At 43.0% G+C, this 6,653-nt stretch overlaps 1 pseudogene; it reads left to right on the forward strand.

Moving 5' to 3' along the window:
- Positions 1–4,101: 4,101 nt before the first annotated feature.
- LOC142047855 (E3 SUMO-protein ligase KIAA1586-like) lies at positions 4,102–6,403 on the forward strand (annotated as a pseudogene).
- The last annotated feature ends 250 nt before the right edge of the window (positions 6,404–6,653 follow it).

Below are 6,653 nucleotides of genomic sequence, written 5' to 3' on the forward strand. Positions count from 1 at the left end.
TAGGTTACATTATAATGTATAAATTTTTTTTTTAAATCATGCACATGAGGGAAATCCAGCCTCATTATCCATGGCTGTGAAGAACTTCGTATTGGTTCCACTGAATGAGTAAGTGGTGGGAAGGCTGCAGATGGAAGGTTGCGTATGTCCGCTATACAGAGAAAAGCTTTTGTCCTACTGAACAGCTGCAGAAGGTAAAGGTGGACAGACCACTGGCCAGGGAAGAGTTAGGAGCAATTGGTTTGCCACTGCAGAAATATGTGTCATTGCCCTTAATATAGGGGCCCTCAGGAGGATTTGTACAGGCCAGTTCAGTGTACAGGCCACTACGGAGTCACTCTGCAGCCTGGCAGGCATGGAGGATTATGTTTTTCCACAACAGACTGAAGTTCAACCCAGCAACAGTGGCTAGATGCTGTGTTCAAGATTTGACCCTTGGTGCACTTCAGACCCCAGAACCTGCACCTCTAGCCAGAGCCCTCACTCACTCCTGCACCCCAACTCCCTTCCCCCTGGTGAAAATGAGTGAGGGTGTGAGAGAGCAAGCAAGGGTGGCAGAGAAGATGAAGTGAGTGGGGGCGGGGCCTCAGAGAAGGAGCAGTAGAAGAGTAAGAGTGTTTGGTTTTCTGCAATCAGAAAGTTGGCAATCCTAACCTGGATGTACTATTTAAACATCTCTTGACTCTCTGCTGTGCTTTGATACAATTCTAAGTGCTGTCCTCATTTTAGTATTTCTTACTATTCCAGTGATAGAGATATGTAACATCAACAGATCCTGGACATGGGTGGGATCAAACCTGGGAGCTCTGGAGCTAAATGTATGAACCTCTACTGCATGAGCTAAAAGTGACTGTGGCAGAGTCATTAATCTCAAAGTGGTCTTTGTCCCACAAGCGGGGACTGAACACCACACGGAGGAGGTACAATAGCAACAGGAAAAACATCATTAGTAGGTTCTGAAGTTAAGAGCATTTACACTCTGGTAGCCTGTCTGAGGTGTGTTTGGCATCTTTATACTACAAAAATATAACACAGTATTTTCTGATACTAAATAACAGGGCTTCTGGGTTTCAGATAACTCCAATGGAGAGAATGTGGAGAAACCGAGATATGGAGAAACAGAAAGGCTGGAAAATGTTTAATCCAAACTAGTATTTGTTATATATCTTCAGTTAAGCTATTTCCAGTGATAATCACAAAACAGAACCGGAGGCTTTACAACTTAAATTGTTCAGAATGCACCTGTTATGTCTGAATTGTACCAAAAACATTTTAAAAGACACTTTTGACATGAGCAAAAGTTACCCAAATGGGTTAGGTACGATTAATTTCAATTGAATGTTAATGATGAATAGCACATCAAACATGGTGGGAAATGAACAATGAAAGGGTTAATCAAGAGTATGCTTCTGGATTACATACTGGAATTTGGCCCCCTGAAAATGGATTTAAAGTAAAATGTTAGGCTCATCCTAATTTCTCCTCTGCTTCTTCCTTTGAGTCAGCTAATATAATAAAGGAAATGTATCTTAAATGGCTGAAGATCTGTCCAAGTCACAATTATGAGCCATAAGGGACATCTGCTGTGGAGCAATCAGAAATGTTTTTGCTACCATACGTTTAAAAAAAACAAAAACTTTTGTCTGGAAACTCTGGACTCACTTAAATAGACTGATAGTATTTTTTATATTTTTATAAACCAGTGACCTTTTACATAGAAAACAGCTTTCATGTTTTTCTATTATAAAATATTGTATGTGCCTGCCTGCAAAACAAAGTGAAATAGAAGTCAAGTATCCCTTCATATCATAGTACTTAGATTGACTATACTTTCATTCTCTATTGGGATAGCTCCCCTTGTGGAAAGCAGTTATCAATCTGACAAATTAACTGAGTAAAATATTAACATTTCCCTGCTGGGACCCTCTGTTTTTATCTAAGCTGTTTGACAGTTCTGACTACAAGTTAATTAGACTTTTTGGATTCCCCTTATTCCCTTGTCACAAGCAAATAATCTATTTCCCAAAGCAGTCACAACCTACATTTGGCTAATCTCTGCTCAGGAAAGGCCAGGGGTGAAAGTAAGTCGATAGGGGCCGGTAGGACGTACCGGTAAAAAAATGTGCAGAGGCATACCGGTAAGAGAGTGGCCAAATCATTCAGTATCAGCTTACTTTCATCTCTTTTGGCTGCATAACAGCTTAAAGTCAGAGCTAATAAAAGCCTAGAAAGTGAAAACTCACTGTCGCATTTGTTTCTTTCCTCCCTCCTCCTCTGGCCAGGCAGCAGAAGGTGGCTAGGCTCTGCACTTCACCCCGCCTCCCACTCAGCAGCGGCTGCTGAGGCTCCTCTTCAGCTTGCTGTGGGAAGGAGGGGGACTGGCTGAGGGACAAGCCTGCCCAGGGCACCTGCATAACAGTTTAAATTAGCTGCTCCCTCCACGGATCAAGATGCAGGATTAGGGGCCATTTCTGCATTCCTGTTTATTTCACAGTTGTTGGTGTGACCAAGGGGCAGTTCTTTTCTGCTCTGGATGAGGGGATCCAATAGTAATACACAAATACAATCAGAATTGGGGACCATTTCAAATCTATCCCATTCCCTCCCCATCAGAGGATGGTTGTGATGCCCAAACTGCTTGCAGATCCTCTTTGAAATGTTATTTTTTTAAAAAAGCATGGAAAAAGGTGGTGGGAAGATGCGTCATGATGATCGGGGCTTATTATTGGCAAAGAAATTTTGCTAAAGCAACTAAAGAATCACAGGGAAAGCAAATAGCCTCATAGACAAAATCACAAAGAGATCAAAGGGGAAAACTGGATATTCAGGGAAATTATTGTGCTGCCTTTTGAAAGAAAAAATAGTTTCCATTCCACCCTATTTATATATTGAATTAAACACCTGAAATGTCCTTAGGACATAGGGGTGTGATCTCAGATCCCTTTTTGTTTTGTTTAAGTGTCCTGCGGAATGTGGAGGCTGAAATTGACAAAATTTTCTCTAAGTATCTTGTATATTTCATGAAGGCTATTCTAGTTGTCCTTCATTCACTTCTCCTTCACTCTACTACGAGCCACCCATTGGTGTGCCCCCTGTGCCCTTTTATGCGCCTGGGAGGGAGATTAAACAATCCTTGAGATCTGTTAACTTGCTAGGAAATAGGGAGGGTCTAGGGCAGGCAGGGCACTGGCAGGCATGGCACAGCGCAGCCCCTTGCTCCCCACCTCTTGGCTGTCTGGTTTTTGCATTGGTTACTTACTCTTTGGCGGACCCAGCCCAGCGCCAGGTGCAGTGGCAGCTGCTAGCTCTCTGCAAGCAGCAGCCCGTAAAGGCTGGTTGCTGGGGTCGCTGCTGGTTGGCAGCAGGCTGCAGTTGCATTGTTTGTGACACATTTATATACATACATACAGTATTACTTACATTTACTGTCCTTGTGCAAACAAGCGGCCACCCATTCCAGTGGTTGGAAGTATTCTCCAGATGTGCAGCCTGGGACACTGGAGTGGGGAGGGCGCTGGCACCCTTTTGAGGGGTGGGGTGACAAGGGAGACAGTTTTTCCATGGCTAACACCTTGGAAACTTCTGCAAGAGGCAAGGTCTGTCTGAGTGCCACCAGCGCATCTGTGGGTGCCCAGCTTTTAGGTTTCTGGGTGCTGCTTAATGGTGTCCTGCTATCTTTTTTGAGAGATCCATCCATACTGTACATATATATTTAGAACATACATGGATGAGAGGGAGAGTTATAGATCTGTCAAGCAAGACAAGAAGATTTTGTTTTCACAGGAAGATGTGGAAGGTTGAGTACCATACCACCACATGGTAACCATGCGGGCTTTCTTCTTATTGGTCAAGTCTTATCAGGCGCGCAATTAACAATAGGAGGATAGTAAGTGGGGGAAAAAATGCCAGCTAAGAAGATACACGTTCAACAGACCCTAACAGGTATGTTTAAACATAAAAGTGAGGAAATGGGGGATTGTCAGTCAAAAAGAACAGCAACAAATGAAGAAGTTGTAACTAGTCATCCACAGGGGAAAAACGCTGACACTTTTACACCTTTGTCACGTGGTGAGCCGCAGCCACCACAAAGAGAGGAGACAAATGAAACTGCTAAATTGCCAGATAAGAAAACTGATACTCCACCCTGTTGTGTGTTCAAAAATGCAATCTGAGGAGTTCTAAAAGAAAAACTACTGCCTTTTTGCTTCAGGCAGTAAACTTGGGTGCACAGCATGTCATGACATTTCCAATTTGAAGCTGCATTCTGCAAGAAGGGTTAACATCTCTCCAAACTGGGCCTCTTGTGAAATATCCTCATACTGAAAGAATAAAGAGACAGAGCTGTCCTCCCTTCGCAAAAAAATAAATTAACATAAGAAATCTGCAGCTCACATGAGGCTGAAAAAAATCAAGCCATGACTAAAAAAGAAACTCTTCTTAAAGGGTATGGCTACACTTGCAACTTCAAAGCGCTGCCGCGGGAGAGAGCTCTCCCAGTGCTGCAGGTATTCCACCTCCCCGAGGGGATTAGCTTACAGCGCTGGAAGCTGCGCTCCCAGTGCTGGGACACTGTTTACACTGGCGCTTTACAGCACTGTAACTTGCTGCTCTCAGGGGGGTGTTTTTTCACACCCCTGAGTGAGAAAGTTGCAGTGCTGTAGAGCGCCAGCGTAGCCAAGGCCTTAATCTGAATGCTAAAAGTGAAGAAGCACCATTTGAAACTACTGCTTATGTATTCCAAACAGCCTATTACATTGCCAAAACAAATCGACCACTCAGTGACCAGGAGAGCTTCATTGACCTACAGCAAATCAACGGAATTGAAATGGGGTGTTCGTTCCACAGTAGAACAGTTTGTGTAGATACAATCAATCATATAGCCACTGAAATAAAAGAGATTTGTCAGCAAAATCGTTGACAATAAGTCAAAAATTACAGTACTTGTCCATGAATCAACTATTCTCGCTGTAAACCCAACTCTCATCATTTTTTTGAAAGCCAGTACGGATGGAATTATGAGGCCACTTATGTTTCCTCTGGACTTAATTGAGCTGCAAAGTGCAACAGCAGCAGCCATTAAAGGGGAAATTTTAAAATGCTTGCTGCATTGTGGGTTCACTAAAGAACAATTATTGGAAGCGTTGATCAGCTTTTGTAATGATGGTGCAAATGTGATGTTAGGAGTCAAAGTTGATGTTGGAAAACTGCTACAAATGGACTTTCCTAATGTGATATTATGTCATTGCCTCAACCATAGACTGGAACTTGCTGTTAATTAAGCTTCAGAAGTTACTTTAAGGCTTTTTTGGATGCATTATATTCCTTGTACAGTCAATCACCAAAAAACTCTCATGAACTGAGTGCTCATGCCAATGAATTACATATTGTATTTCAAAAAATCAGTGAAGTATTCAATTTAAGGTGGGTAGCAGCAATGTGGAGAGCAGTCAGTGCAGTGTGGCAAACATACCCTGCTTTGGCAAAACACTTTAAGGCAGCTTCAGAAGACCAGTCAAGAGTCGAAAGCGAATGTATTAAATTTCAAGGACTACACTCAGAGCTGTGTTCTGTAAATTTCATCAGAAACCTTTCTTTAATGCTGGATGTGCTGAGAGAACTGAAGAACTTGTCTGCGATGTTACAAGAATGAGACATGACCACTCCAAAAGCAGACAACCTAATGAAAATATACATCAAGAGAACTGAAAGTCTAAAAACAGACCCAGGAGTTCACTCTGAAAAAGTTCAGAAGGCTGAACAATCAATGATGTTCAAAAACAGCAAATTAAACCACACTGGAAAAAGCCCCAGAATCAACTCATCTAGAGCAGTCATTGACAACATGAGGACAAAACTATTCACAACTGCCTCAAACAAAGCTGATCAAGGCACACGTGAAGAAAGGGCTTCCAATTATAAGAACTTAATTAACAATTTGTTGGTTTTGAATCATGAAAAATGGCCAGAGAATCCAGAGAATCCCCACTTTGGAGAAAAGGAAATAAGAGCATTGGCTGATCAACCGAGAATCAATCAACAGGAAACACATTTGGGATTTGAGGAATTCAAGGCTTCTGGAGGAAAAAACATTCCCAGAAAACTTAAAAAACTCATCCTTGCAGCGGACATCCTTGCTGCAAGCAATGCTGACTGCGAAAGGGGATTCAGTGTGATGAACAACATCATTACAATGAAATGGACTGCATTTACCACTCATCATGTGGTAGACTTGCTATTCATTTCATGTGTGGGACCTCCTTATACTCAGTGGTATCCCATGCCCCCGTATGTGAAATTATGGCTTGGAAAGTGCCGATATGCAGCACATTCATCTCAAGACATGGCACGACAACAGAGAGAGCAGCGAGATCAGCTGTATGACCCAATGTGGAAGTTTCTATAAGGATGCTTTGTTCCGGCCAGTCCCTCCCATGGATGCCCCTTTCTTGCCCCTTCTGGCCCGCTCACATCTTCCATGTGCTAGGATTGAGCCGGGGGCTGGGGTGGTTTTGCTGTGGGTAGTGGTTCCCCTTGGAGCTGCAGCCCCCATCTGCCGCCCCCTATCGCTGTGTTTGTTGCTGCCCACAGTATGCCAACATTTTTATGGCCGACTTAGAAAAATGCTTCCTCAGCTCTCGTGTCCTAACGCCCCT

The sequence above is a fragment of the Chelonoidis abingdonii genome, chromosome 16 (genome assembly GCF_003597395.2).
Source record: "Chelonoidis abingdonii isolate Lonesome George chromosome 16, CheloAbing_2.0, whole genome shotgun sequence".
Lineage (NCBI taxonomy): Eukaryota > Metazoa > Chordata > Testudines > Testudinidae > Chelonoidis > Chelonoidis abingdonii.